We start from the raw sequence: 15,586 nt of genomic DNA, 5'->3' as shown, positions 1-15,586 counted from the left end.
GGTGTTGCAGCAGTGGATTATACCACTACGCTATCTCGCCACACTTCATCAATATGTGATGCGATTGTGAAATGCGATTCAGTGCTTCCACGAAATTCTGACAAACCTGAGACTCTCCATATCGAATTTATACGTTGAGTGCAGCATCTTCAATCGACCTATCGCGTGCGCTCCGGCGGATTGTTTTCGAGCAAATATCGCGTAGAAGGCGAAGATAATTTGCATATGCGGCGTAAGAACGTGAACACTGAACAGTGGAGATCAGGGCTGGTCGCAAAGAATGTTGAAGAGCACTGAATGGTTATTATGGAATATGGCGCAGAGAGGTCACTGAAGAGCTTCTTGGAGGGGACAGAACTTCAATATACAATTGATTAGTATATTTATATTGAAATAAACCCGGATATTTTCAGCTTGGTTGGTTGTAATCGTCATCAACTATGGCAGGAAATTGGAATGAACATTGTATATCAATATGTATTGTTGATATATAATGTTCTTTCCAATTCTATACTAATTGCTGACGAATAATACTGATGGGGGTCAGCCGAAAATAATCGGGTTTATTTCAATATGAATATACTAATCATATAAGCAACACACATTTTCGTCGATCTTTTGGATATCACGCGGCATTGTCGCGTATCTAACTGAAATAAATGTAGTGGTACCGTCACTGAAACGTGGATAGGAACTCAGATACATCCCTGGTGAGCAGAGTGCGGTAAATGCATTCCTAAAGATAACTATAGCTGACGATGGTGACTTGGTTTTCGATGGGCGATGCGGCGAAACATGGTAGATTTGTCGGTTCACTGAGCGAAACCACATTCCGCTTCATTGAATATTTCGTAATTGTGCTTTCAGACCATTTTACGCCCTTACCCTAGTTGAGATATGGAGTAAAGTAACAGTTTGAATGAAGATATGTGTCTACGGTTTTGAGTTCGAAAAGGCAACACCGAAGGTCGCTGGTTTGATGTCAGTATAGTTGTCACATAAACCGCTCGGAGAATATTGTAAATTAGTAAACGCAATAAGTCTACCGCTCACGGAAAATGATGTTGAAGTTTAGATTAGTCACTATGTGATCGCGGAAGTCAAGTCACGTACAACGGGGGTTTTAATTGAATGTTCTCTCTCTCATCTATAAAATGTCTCAAAATTCCGACCCAGGTGCAACAATTTCTTAGGGGTGTTTGCGAATACTGGAAGCTATCCCGTCGGTGGTTTATATCAAGTAAAAATCACAAATGACGATCGTAGCACCATAGGTATCGGATGCACAAGCTAAACGATTATCGGGTGTTCAAATCGTAAGTATGTCAACAGAGATGTTCGATCAGTAACCACACTCCGTTCCGCCTGCTCAAGCAGTGCATGATTGAAACATAACAAATATCACTGCGAGATAATCGCCCCGGGCTCTCCGCTGAATCTAACAGGGCGTTGCAAAGAATCCGTTGCATTCTAAGTCACGTCAGCGCAAATGAAATTCGCAGCAGTTTTCCGATGGCCTAATCGGGCAACTAGCAAGTTTATCAGTAGAAGCCGCTGAAATAGTGGACTTTTGGGAGACCATACGGTGCCGTTTTCTGGGCGACGTATTTGTTATTGTCTGCCGAATGTGAGCTTGATAACCAGGCTGTAAATTCGAAAATATGTACTAAATCAGTAGTCGCTATAATGGCTGCTGCAATCGCTGATTTTGGCGCCGTAAAGACATACGTCCGTAATAGTGCGGAGCGGATCGACAAATTCTCTGGTCCGGCTCCGATCCGGCTCCGGCCGCATCAGGAAAGGAAACTGATCCGGCTCCAATCCGGCTCCGGCCAAAAATGAAAAAGTCCGGCCAGAAATCCGGCCTTACTCGGTACGGAGGTTCCGTGAATTGATAATTATGCCTCGTTTATGTTCACACTGGCTTGGTGGTTATTTACGTGTGGTTGGTTGGTAGTTATAAGTTATATAGTTATAAAAGTTATGCTTATCCATAAAGATTCTGACCGGATCAAAAAAGTAATGATCCGGCTCCGATCCGGCTCCGGCCGTAACAGAAAAAGTACTGATCCGGCTCCGTTCCGGTCCGGTCAAAATTGTAAAAATCCGGCCGGATATCCAGTCCGGCTCCGGTCCATGATCCGCACTACTCCGTAAAGCAACTGGTATGGCGTAATCATATTTCAGAAAATATTTATCCGCTTCCAAATACCTGATATGCAAGTTCGAGGCATCAGATTTTGTAGATAGTTTATAGTAAACCTAGAATTTTAATATATCTTGAGTCCTCGTCCATGTACTGGTAGAACCGGCGCGAGTCTGCGATTTACCACTTCACCAGTAACAATACCGCGCCATTTCATAGCTACCCTCTTTGGCTTCTAAAAATGACAAAGTTATCTTTTCTTCTAGCATTCAATTAAGTTGAGATAATTGTTATAAAGTGATCATTCAGTACAGGTACCCATAACGCTAAATTGACGCCCATGTTAGGTTGGAATTCCAGTATATACATTATAGCGCTGCATATTTACATTGCATTGCTTTAATATAGTGAGCCAGTCGATCACAGCTTTTCATTTATACTAGGTGGATAATAAATACTTTACAGAAGGTGATTGCTGCGAAGTTTGAATTGCTATTTACTCGAGAGATATGCATCTCCACGCTACACTATATGGATTGATTGGCCTCAGCAAATGAGGCACATGCAACATTGCCATCTCTTGAAATAAATTCCTAAAATAGTTATTTCACTACAGGGTGTTATGCCCAGTGTTGGGATGACTCGCGTCATGACTTGACTCGAGTCAGACTCGAGTCACCTTTTTCGTATGACTTGACTTGACTCGAGTCACTTTGCTAAAATGACTTGACTTGACTTGACTCGGCGTATCAGAAATGTGGATTGACTCGTGAGTCGGAGAAAAACTCACGATTCAATTTCAAGTCATCAAGTAATCGGTGTCGATAAATATCACTGTATCTTGCATATGTTCGGATTGTTCCGAAACGCTGATGTAACCCGTGAGAGCGACCAATCATTCAATGATCGAGTGTTTTACTGAGCCTTCATTGCTCTCCCACAAATAAATTGACAACAAACGAAGTGATCGAAGCTTACAGCTGACGTTGTCGTGAACTAGTAGTAAGGTATATTATTGGCAATAATTTCATTTCTGTTCTCCGCTCATACCTTGGCTTAGCCAAACCTCTTGTTTTATTGAAATTGAATTCGAATATAGTTTATATACTCCTCGACCATTGGCGCAGGCTCGACTTCTATCATATCAATATGTAAATGGGTAATGTATTGCATGTTATTAATTCGTTTTTCTATTTTGGCTGGTAACTGTAAACTGAGGCTACGTAATTGCTCCGTAGTTAACCTTTTACGTATATGTGAGAGATACAGCGCATTCTTTCGTGTATCGTTAACGCTACATCCGTTCATCGGTTCAGAATTAATGACCACTCAATCTGTATTTCAGACAGCTAGCAAAATACAATGACGTAGGCCTAATCATACCTCATACTTCGAAAAGGCAACTTGACTTGAATTGCGACTAGACTCGTGACTTGACTTGACTTGACTCGACTTGACTCGGGTCACCTTCAAAAATCGAGTGACTTGACTTGACTCGAGTCACCTTTGAAAATCGATTGACTTGACTTGACTCGAGTCAAAATTTGCAATGACTCGAAATGACTCGTGACTCGAAGGTAGTGACTTGATCCCATCACTGGTTATGCCAATATGGGAATCCCAATCACACACGCTACTACCGGACGTTTTTTCAGCTGCACTTGTAAATTGTAGGCTGTTATTATAAGCTGTTACTGCCAATGCAAAACATCCCTATGCAACAAACTGTAATGTAGATGGATTGCACCGGAAAGCACATTTCGAAAAATAGACTCCGACTACTTTACAATCTAACCTATTGTTCTCAAATTTTAATATACGTTTGCTGCAATTACAGAAGTTATCAAGTTATTAACGAATTTGCACAAAAATGTTGCCACACGAGCAGAATTTCTTCACAATAAGAAAAATAAATAGATTCACTTAGTGATAATATTTACTAAAATCTAATGGATGTATAATTTTCTAAGTATATTTGTATAGGTATTTGTATTGGTATATGATTCGGAGTTCTGAGAAGAAAATATCAGGAACCGGAGAAACTCTGCTTATAACACTGGCTACGCCAATGCTCGTAGTAGGGTTGTAATGACACGAGTCATGACTCGACTCAGGTCCGACTCGATTCATGATTTTCTGATGACTCGACTTGACTCGAGCCATTTTCTCAAATTACGGAAATGACTCGACTCGACTCGAGTCGATATCACCAAATACAGTTTCAAATAGTGGGTTTAACAAGACGTTTACTGGAAACTGCGCAGTCAACACAATGATGTGGACTCGGACCTGAGTCATAATGCCATGACTTGACTTCACTCGAGTTAAACTATGAAAGTGAGGTTGACTTGTGACGCGGAGCCGTGTGACTTGGTTACAACTCTGGGTCGTAGCCTGATATTAATATATATATAATATATATACAAATTATGCATTTCATACGCAGAGATATACATTTTATTTCGGATTACGGTTATCTTCTTACGATAGCCTAGTCATCAAATTTATATCATGAATAATTCCGAGCAGTCTGCCAGCACTGAGCAAAGAGCGAATGCGGACTCGGAAGTACAGCAACAGAACAATGAACAAGACCCTGCAAAAGTCTCACCTCCGCTGTGGGATCGAAGCATTCTTTCCAAGCCAATCTGCAAAGAATTGATCAAAATGCAATCGATTCCACTCGAGAACGATCCGTCCGTGCGACGCAGTCCCCGCGTGAAAGACGAGAATCATTTATTCGGCACTATGAAAGAAGGGGTTTACACATTGCACGAGGTCTTCATGTGCGGCTACCACGCGAGTCAAAACGCGAACTGTATCGGTTGTAGATCTAGCATCACGGAACCGTACAAGTGGGTGACGTACCAGGAAATCTACGAGATGGTCTGCAAGGTTGGCTCGGGTCTCATTGAAAAGGGAGCTAAAGCAAATCAAGAGCAACTGATAGGAATCTACTCTCGGAATGGCCTACCGTGGTTTGTGTTTGACAGAGCGTGTTCGGCGTATTCCATGGTGTCCGTTCCACTTTACGATTCTCTTGGACCGGAAGCGTTAACGCATATCGTCAAACAGTGTGAGTTAGGTATTATCATGGTCGACACTAGCGACAACGCAATGAAGCTGTTAAAGGACGCGAAACAAGGCAAAACAGACACGCTAAAATTAATTGTGTTGGTGGATGACGAAAGCGATGAAGTCAGAGAACTTGCAAAGGAAGTATCCGTCGCCGTGGTGTCCTTCGAACAATTACAGGACATCGGAACGAAATGCTTATGCGAGTTTGTTCCGCCGAAGCCGAACGATCTGTATACCATTTGCTACACTAGCGGTACCACGGGACAGCCTAAAGGGGCGATGCACTCTCACAAAAATGGTGTGGCAGGAATATCTGCTTATCTTGTCAATGCAGCAGACTATCAGTGCGAGTTTACGCCCGACGACGTCTATTTTTCGTACCTACCACAGGCTCACGTACTGGAACGGTACTTTCAATGTGGCTTGATCATGCACGGTGGTAAAATAGGTTTCTTTTCGGGAGACCCGAAGAAACTACTGGACGACGCTGCAGCTCTTAAACCGACGGTTTTCCCGATGGTGCCGAGAGTTTTGAACCGCATTCACTCCAAAATCTATTCCTTGGTGGGCCAGTCGGGTTTGAAAAGAATGTTCTTTGATTTCTGCTTATCTAGAAAGATGGCGAGGTTGAAGCAAGGCATTGTGGAAAACGACTCGATTTGGGATAAGATACTATTCCACAAATTCCGAGCCGCCGTTGGCGGTCGTGTGAAGTTTGGTCTCTCCGGTGCAGCTCCAATAACACCGGAGGTCTTAAATGTTATACGTTGTGTGTTGGGTTTTCCTATGCTGGAAGCTTACGGGCAAACGGAAAGCACGGCGGCGCTGACCGCTACGTTGCATGGCGATTTTACCGGCGGTAATGTAGGGACTATTCTCCCGAACATGATAATAAAACTTGTCGATGTTCCAGAGAAAGAGTACTATGCCAAGGACAATGAGGGCGAAATCTGCTGCAAAGGTCTCTCTATCTTTCAGGGATACTATAAAGATGAAGAGAAGACCAAGGAGGCCATTGACGAAGACGGCTGGCTTCACACCGGCGACATTGGAGAATGGCTTCCCAACGGATCGCTGAAGATTATTGACAGGCGCAAGAACATTTTCAAATTATCTCACGGTGAATACATTGCTCCTGAAAAAATAGAACAGATATACCAGTTGTGTGCGATCGTAGGACAAGTTTATATCCACGGTAACAGTTTAAAATCAAGCCTTATTGCTATCGTTGTACCTGAGGAGGAAGCGATTGCCGAGTGGTGTAAAGATAAAGGCATCAACGTCGACGGAAAAACGTTTTCTGAGATTTGCGATCTGGAAGATGTCTCGACGAATATCTTGAAGGACATGAATGCAAACGGAAAGCATCACGGTTTGAAGTCGTTCGAATTGGCGAAGAAGATCTACGTGTCATGTGAGCCGTTCACTATTGAAAATGAACTGCTGACGCCGACATTGAAATCCCGCAGAAATCGAATTGAGAAACAATACGAAGCAAAAATTAACGAGATGTGTTCCGGGCTTGAATAAAGTTACTGGTCCTTACTAAAACAGGTTGTTACATTGACGAAGATCGATAATGAAATCAAAGTGGGCCAGGGATTTGGACAGGGACAGAATTAAACATCAATATTCAATTACCTTCACACGGATGCGAGACAAAAACTTGTTCAATAAGGCATGGGTGTAGCTCTTTGTACTGTCACGAACTGCAATTTCTATAAGCTAACGAGTGATTGCCTATTTCAGGAAGAGAATTGTATTTTTCTGATGTCGTTATAACCTATTTTTCTAATGAATTATGCATTACGGAACCTATCTAAACTATAGATTATATCAGGTTATATCAGGTATAGTCGGGAAAGGTGCGAACCTCTGAAAGTTTCTGGTTTGTGTGAACGCGAACGTGAACATTTGACGTGACATGACGTCATATTACTAATTCCAACCCTACATTTCCGTAGAGTAATATATTAATGTACATGTCATTATGTACATGTACTTGTACATATTATTTCACAATGCTGAAGTACATGCTGACTTTTCAAACGTCACCTGTGTCAACTGTAACACTCAAGTGCTATAATAATTCCATAAAATCAATATCATCCCTCGCTTTGCCAACAAATTCGAAGAGGACTCGGCTAGATCGGACAGATGCACTCTTAAGAGTGAAACACCGGTTTTTATACTTGCTCGAGATACTAGATCAAATGCAGTGGCTACCACCCCAATCGATCCCGTACGCCTGATGGATTTTTTACCTCACGTTCACACCATCTCGAGGCATATTGATGTTGGGATCGCGAAACGTTATGCGATAATTAAGTATTATACATTTTAATAATATATTCATTGCATAAATATATTAAAACCCGAAGCTTTTCGAGCTGACACTCTTCAAGGGCAATCGTCAGCAAATGGAGAATTTCAAAAACATGCATATTTGTATATTTCTGCAATTAATATATTATCAAATTGTATAAAAGTTCTGTACCCAAAGAGTCTCTTCAGATAATTAAGTTATCTGCCATCATAGTGAAACTGGTTAAATGTTAGTGCAACATTCTGAAAGTATGCTGCCACGGAATGGTGTGAACCCGTGAACTGATCCAATTTCGTTGGAACATTTATACCAAGTTTGCTGTGAACGAATCCTATACGACGTTACATTGGCAATTCCATAGATTATTGGATCGTAAGACGCAACAGTTTGGGAAAAAAGTTGACGGCTCTCTTTCCGTTTAATTGACATAAATCTTGCCAAGTTTCTTGTATTTGAAATATTTATGAAAAATGATTCTAGGCGATCACTGCTTCGGTTACTTTTGTAATGTCAAGTTCCTCGTGCCTATAGCGTTACCATATTTTGGAATCGGGAAAGGAGAACACATCAAATCATAAAAGTCACTTAACCGAAATTGAAAACAGCTGATTTTGAGATATTTACTGGAAATTTTGTTGCGTTGAAAAAAAAAGGTCATCACTATCACTCGACTCCAGAATTACCCACTTTTTACGATACTTATACGGAGTTGACTAAAAATAAAACAAAAAACCGAAATAATAAAAAGCTAATAAATCAATTTCACTCGACTCCATGATTACCCACTTTTGACGATACTTCTGTGGCGTCGACTAAAAAAAGGTCATCACTCTGATCCAACTCCCTAATGAAGCGCTCTAGCGTCCGCATTACCTATTTCGTGTCATTGAAGCTGGTTTTCAATTGTAAAAGCTGTAAAGGAGGACGAACTGCCAAAAAGAAGGACATGTAGGTCATTTTAGGCGTCCTCAGAGGGCATTTTCAATTTTCTGAAAAAGCAGGACATATGGTCACTGGTCAGGGTTGTAATGACTCGAGTCATGACTCGACTCGAGTCAGACTCGAGTCACGATTTTTTTGTGACTCGACTTGACTCGAGTCATTTTCTTGAAAGTGTAAAATGATTCTACTCGACTCGAGTCAATATTTGGATTGACTCGACTTGTACTCGAGTCATTACGCATGACTCGACTCAAGTCATTGACTCGGCTTATTTTATATGACTTGAAGATGAGGAAATTTGCGAATCGTAATGGTTAGATCAATGCATCTGACGAATTCTGCCGACATCGCTATTTGTCACCACTGCTTTTGTTGCACTCGTATGCTGCCGTAAAAAGAACAGACACTGTAACATATTGCATTGTACAAAATCATCCAGTGAGAGGTAATAGATCCTCCGCAATCTAAGTACTCAAGACTTTTCTATTATACAAGCAAAAAGTCGAAGCAAAGTTCAATTAGAGCCAATGAAATGACTCAGATGGTCAAGTACTTGGAAGAGACTGTAAGCTCATGTGTAGATTTGAAGGTGGCGATCCTTTGCATTTTTGAGCGGCTAGAAAGGATGAGTATCCAATGCTCTTCAGTTAGGTTCAAAGATGCTTGTCAATTCCTGCATCTAGTGAGCCAGTGGAACGTGTATTCAGTAGCTGTGGATTTATTCTAAGGCCATGCTGCTTTAACATATCCGGGGATCTCCTTTCCACTTTAGTATTTTTGAAGTGTAACTCATTGATTTGATTTGCTGTCTGTGAAAACACACAATACCCCCCGTCCATTTGACTGAGTACTAATGAATGGCTAATGTTGTGTGATGTTTGTACAATAGGGCTGTTTAAAAATAACTTCTTTTTTTCTATTTGGTAGCTTCGATAAAATTATTATGTTGCGTTAAAACAACACCGAATCTGGCTTAATTTTAAAAAGTAGAATCAATGATATGAGAGGAGAAAATTTTGGATTTCAAAATAAATGGAGTATTTTTAGAGGAAAATTCTTTCAAATAATATAACTACATACTATAGTAGTAAGCCGACTATTTTTTCATATCCAAAATATTTCACTCTAATAACTTCGCTTCTTCTTTTTGGAATTAGGCCAAATTTGCTATGAATTATATTTTACACAATCTAACAATATCATGAGGTAGCCGGTAAAATTCAAAAGTCTCTATTTGTAATTATTCCAAAATTTTATCTCATAGCATTGCTTTCTACAGGTTGGAATTGCGCCAAATTTAAGTACTTTTAGGCAATCTAACAATTGTAACAAGTAGTCTCCTTTTTAAGATTTTGTCCTTTTTTGAGAATTTTCGGTAAATGTAGGTCAAATACGACTAAGATACAGCAAATCAGCACTGAAGTAAAGCTCCAGCGGCTATTTCGGAAGCTGAGCAGGATATAGTTGACCTTTTCCTTAGTCAACCTTTTTTTCAGTCAACCACCTGATAACGTGAAAGAAAAACTGTACCTCTACAGAAACATGCATCTGTTGATTCTCCATCAGCTGGTATCTGGACGTGAATTCGTTGGTTTTCTATCAGATTGTATATGTAGACTTGAATTCGCTAGTTCTCTATAAGCTGTGAGCTGTCGTCGATGTGCTCGTAATAAAAACTGAATGCTTGTATTTGTGATGTATCAGACTGACAAGACATATATTTGATTTTATGTTCTAAGATTAGTAAAGTTATCATACTGGCGGCTTGTCTCGTCTATCTGTAGCATCGGTAAATGAGGTCAGAAACTGTCCGTTATCTGCCTAAATAAACATGTGCCAAGACTCAGATAGGGACAAAATAACCATGTTTGGCAAGCAAGGAATTAGATATCACCCAAGCAGGATTGAAAACATAAGTTGAACATGACTTCAATGCTGTGACTTGGACTCGGACTCGAGTCATAACACTATGACTCGGACTTGACCCTTTAACGGTGACTTGGAATCGGACTCGACTCGTTTATGAATTGAAAATGACTCGACTTGACTCGAGTCAAAACCACAAAAGTAAGATTGACTCGTGACTCGGAACAGTGTGACTTGGTTACAACCCTGCATATGGTGCGCTAACCCTATCCAGACTGACCAACCCTGACATGTCGTTACGACGATATGTCCTGATCACAAAATGTGTAGCCAGCTTGTATTACCGCTTACGCAATTGATGTATTGATGTAGGTATCTGGGGGAAATCTTTAGCTTTTATGGATTGATATCGGCAAACTAGGAAAATGGATTCTATGTCCGACCTGGTAAGCAAACCGACATCACAGTCTGGTTTCTAAATATCTAGCAAGTCGTCGGTAACTTTAAGGTAGTGTCGAGTAAATTAGTTTGGTTCAGAGAGAAAAACAGTCAGAAACCCTTACCTAAAATCCACTACTTATACCGTCGCACATAATTGTTCAATGCGTGATTTTGCAAAATTACCCGTTTACCTAGATCTAGAATTTGGCGGTCCATGGCTAGGATATAGGTTTGGAATCACTGCTATTGACACATTGAACACGGAAATGAACAGTAAACTTGTTTAGAAACTATAAATCACTCTGTTTCATACATTACCGGAAGAAGATCTGAGCAGAAAAAAAGAGAGTTGGAGCCACGCTTGTTGGGTTGGAATTACAGATTAGACCAGTGACTCTGAAACTGGGATCAACAGCAGAGTTGGATCAATTGTAATTTGTAATTGAACTGAATGTAATTAATTACATTTTTTCGTGTAATTGTAATTGTACTTGAAGCATTTCTTTTTGTGTAATTGTAATTTGATCAGAATTTTGCTCAATTGCAAGCTCAATTACATTTTCATGGAAACCTGACAATCACAACATAAAATATTCATTTAATCAATTATTTACTCGTCGCACCAGTGAAAATGCGGTACGAACCTGGATGGCGACGAGGGGCCTTAAGGCCTTAGTAAACAGTCACCACATATAATAATTAGCCTATTTACATCGGTGTTCTACGCGTGCCGCATTATAACTAGATAATTCAGTCACGCTAAACTGTTTCCCATACTTCAGTAGCAACAAAAAACTTTGTCAATTACAATATAGGCAAAACCAGTGGTTCTCAAACTGGCGCCTTGGGCGGCGTGAAAGCATCTGAACGGGGCGCGACGCTCCAGTGAACTGAAGTCTTTTCCGCGCTTGGCCAGATTCCCCTCCGCTTTATGGTTATTGCTCGGTGTATAGTTTGAATTTCGTATTGGAGAATTCTCTCATCAACAGTCATAACCTCCCATACCATCAAACTATATGTAAGGATTGCTAACTTTCTGGTTTCATTGCGTGCTATGACGATAAGGGGGGCACGAAATATTCACTGTCATAAAGGGGGGCGTGTCTAAAAAAATTAGAGAAACAGTGGGCTAAACTAAATCTTAATATCTCAAAAATGAATGAACAGGAAATAAAATCTTCTGAAACCCGTGCTGAGCCATTTCCTATAACACGGTCAAAGTTTTTTTATTATTATTATTTTTGTCTCTGACCAGTACCGAGATTTGTTGCAACAATAGCAAAAAAATTCGAGTTTCCAACGCTTCATCAAACTTCATCACGCATTTCTAGAAATGTTATCCCAATCTTACCTCCAATCTTGGCCAAATTTACTGGGGCCGAAACTTTTCGCACTCTAATGTTCATCAAATGAAATCTAACAGTTTCCGAGCAAGTGAAAATGTAAATGCGGACCAAAAGATTGTAATTCTTAGTTATCAGGAGGTTCTTTCCTTTTGCATTTATTTTAATTTTACGCACCTTATCGGTATCATCCTTATCGCTGACGCCTTACCAATTACATTTCATTATCCTGTCTCAGCTGTGAGTAGCCTTATCGTTTGATTACATTTCATTGACTGTCCTGTAGCCTATTCGCTGTTAGTCACTCAAACCTTTGGTTCGTAACAGTCGCTTGAAACATTTTTCTGTGCTTGCAGTTTTCAGTACTCATGATTAGGAATAGTTCGAATATGTTCGATTTTTTTTGTTAAAGGGTATTCTACATATCAGGAAGGGAGCATGAATAGCTTGAGATTGTTGCTAATTACGTCGCTACGGTTGTCAAAGAACACCTCTTTACTGAATCAATTACCTGTTTAAAAGTAATTGTAATTAGATATTTTTAGCATTGAGTAATTGTAATTGTAATTGTAATGTAATTGAAACATGCAAGGAATTAATTGTAATTATAATTGTGATTGATCCAACTCTGGTCCACAGATCCGTTAGTCGTCCGCGAACTAGTTTTATGGGGGGGGGGGGAGTCCGTGAAAACTGAAATGGCAACACGCCATCAAGAAACTACAAAAACATATTATTCTTTGAGAATGACATTGTGAGTGGGACTTTGAATACCTAGCCTTGTCATTAGTTTTCTTATTAAGGCATGAAATAGCTTCAATATAAGTTGAACTTTGGTGTGATGACCTTCCAGTCATCGGCTTATTCTGAAAATGTATTGACATTAAAAAAAAAAATGACAAAATTCTGCCAAGTATTTAAATTAGGCATTGTTTCACACAATGTTAGTGTTTTCCTACATTTCTGATATGAACTTGCAAGCTTATCATGAATGGAAATATGACGTTTTCGACAGCATAAGCATTCGTCTGCATCATGGGATGAAAATGATAGTATTGATATGGAAATGCGATACTAATCCTCTGTTTAGACCGCGGAGCTATTCTGTGCGGCCCGCGAAAGGTTGTTTGAAATTCGAAACATAGAAAATACTTTTGAATGTTGTGGTGTGAACTAAAACCATAGGCTGTTTAAACTGAATAGGAAATTGGTTTAATTTGAAGCCTCTGTTCAATAACATGCCATGATTACGCTGCCTATACGTAGCCTACCTGGCATGTGTCAACCACATTCAAAATAAAGTTATTGTAGCAAAGTAGGAGTAGCATGCGGCCCCCGTACGTACATGTCTTCTTGCGGCTCGCATTGACATTATATCTACCTGTACTGGTGATAGACTTCTATAGATATTTTTCTGTGGCGGGTTATTGCCCATGCAATTTTACTAGCATCGAGATAAGGGCTAATAGCCAAGCATAGCAGTAAGTTCAGTATTTTACTCCGCGTATATTCCCAGACATTGTGGGTCCATAATGGGTGGAAAATAGGTGAATTTGGCAGATCCCATCCATATAGCTGGATGTAAATCAGGTAAGCGGTAGGGATGGTGTGAACCTCTGAAAGGTTCAGGTTCGTGTGAACGCGAACCTTTTTGAAAGGTTCTGTGTGAACGCGAAAGTGAACCTCGTGACGTCATATTGTTAATTCCAACCTCACATTTCAGTGAAATGATCGCCTATCTATATCAGATGTACACTGTACAGTACACAATATCTAGCTACGACTAGGGCTACATAATGCCACAATGCTGTAGTACATACAGACGTTTTAAACGTCGCCAGATCTATGAACTGGGGCAATCAAATGTTATATAATAATCCCATAAAATCAATATCTTCCGTTGTTTTGCCAACAATGTCGACGAGGACTTGCAAAGGAATATAAGCTTACGCCTTGACGGTTTAGGCCAGACCGGACAATGTATTCGGCATCTGAGTATTGCTAGGTTGGTTTTGAGGAGAATGTGAAACGTGTTCCTATAATTGCTACCACTATTACCTAGGCTTACCATACGTCCTCTTTTAAGAGGATTTGTCCTCTTTTTTGACTTTTTTGAAAGTGTCCTCGGAGGACGCCCTTTTGTCCTCTTTTTTGAAAATTTAGGTAACATTTAGAGCAAATTGCGAGTGATATGCAGCAACTTAGCACAGAAGTGACGCTCAGGCGCGTATATCGTAGTGAAAAACGGTGATTTTAGCTCTGAGCGAAAATAAGACCTTTTTTTTTAGTCAACCGATCACAAAGTGGGAGAAATTCACCGTTTTTTGAGAATTCTACTCCGGTTTTGCAAGTTGCAATTTTCTGAAAAAGTGTCCTCTTTTTAGATTTTTTCCAAAATATGGTAAGCCTACTATTACCCCATTAACAAGTTCTACAGTAGTAGTCAACACCCCAATCGCACGGATTTGGTTTTTATGATACAATAAACCTACAAAGTTAAGATTGACCCCGTACGCCTGCTAGATTTTTTACATCAGACAACGATATCAATAAGCCTCAGCCATTTAGTTCATAACGCCACCGTAATGGAGCTGCAATTTATTGAAATTTCCACATGCATTGACTACTAGTGTATTTCGCTCTTGATGTTGTATGATTGCGGGTCCATCTCACAGCAGAGAGTCACTAAATATTCACAAACGGAAAGATGGATATTTCGAGCAAACTTTTGTAACAAAGCAAGTAAAATTTTAAGGATTGTCAAGGTGTATGCTCGTTTGGTGTTGAGTATTTATCCTGCCAGCGGCCAGCGCCATTTATAGAGTGACCCGCAATTGAAAAGCAATAAATTTCATACAAAGATGTTATAATAAAGTGAGAATTGTAATATATGTAAAAGGTTAAAATTGCCACTGCGCGCATTCTTTCTGTTTCCGTTTTGCAGAATCGCCGAATGAAAATTGCAATAGGTTGCGCCTACCCCGATCGCGAGCTCTGCTCGACACTCGTGACATTTTGCCTACTGCAATGTACTGCAGTGAATCATATTCCCGAGAAATCAATCCGTGTTGCTGCAACAGATCGTTCGCCCTAAATTCGCGAGTACGACGCGGGAATATAACGCACAGTAAATATATTTCAACTAACCCCGGCATAAAAACTCCTCGCAGATAAGCAGGATTTTTCGGAAAAGTTATTGGATTCGGATTTTCGCGGATTCGGGACGGCAGGCATTATTCGGATTCGCATATTCCTGGTGCATCATAGCGCTTCACAATCAACGCGTTCGTTTGTGATTTAGCTACGTCGACAATTTCAGTAAGGATTGTATTGACTGATGACTTATAATGCTCTGCAGTTGACGATTTACAGTTTAGCTGAGATCACCGGTCATGTTTGGCCGAAAAGTAAATTAAAATACGGTATAAGATTTGATTCCGGATT

General features: G+C 40.2%; 1 pseudogene; it reads left to right on the top strand.

Moving 5' to 3' along the window:
* The first annotated feature begins 3,808 nt into the window (after nucleotides 1–3,808).
* LOC145440898 (long-chain-fatty-acid--CoA ligase 1 pseudogene) lies at nucleotides 3,809–7,023 on the top strand (annotated as a pseudogene).
* The last annotated feature ends 8,563 nt before the right edge of the window (nucleotides 7,024–15,586 follow it).

Source organism: Botryllus schlosseri, chromosome 6 (genome assembly GCF_051294905.1).
Source record: "Botryllus schlosseri isolate E-star chromosome 6, Bs_hap1, whole genome shotgun sequence".
NCBI classification, from domain to species: domain Eukaryota; kingdom Metazoa; phylum Chordata; class Ascidiacea; order Stolidobranchia; family Styelidae; genus Botryllus; species Botryllus schlosseri.
Note: the sequence above shows the minus strand (reverse complement) of the source record. Positions and strands in the feature narration are given on the sequence as shown.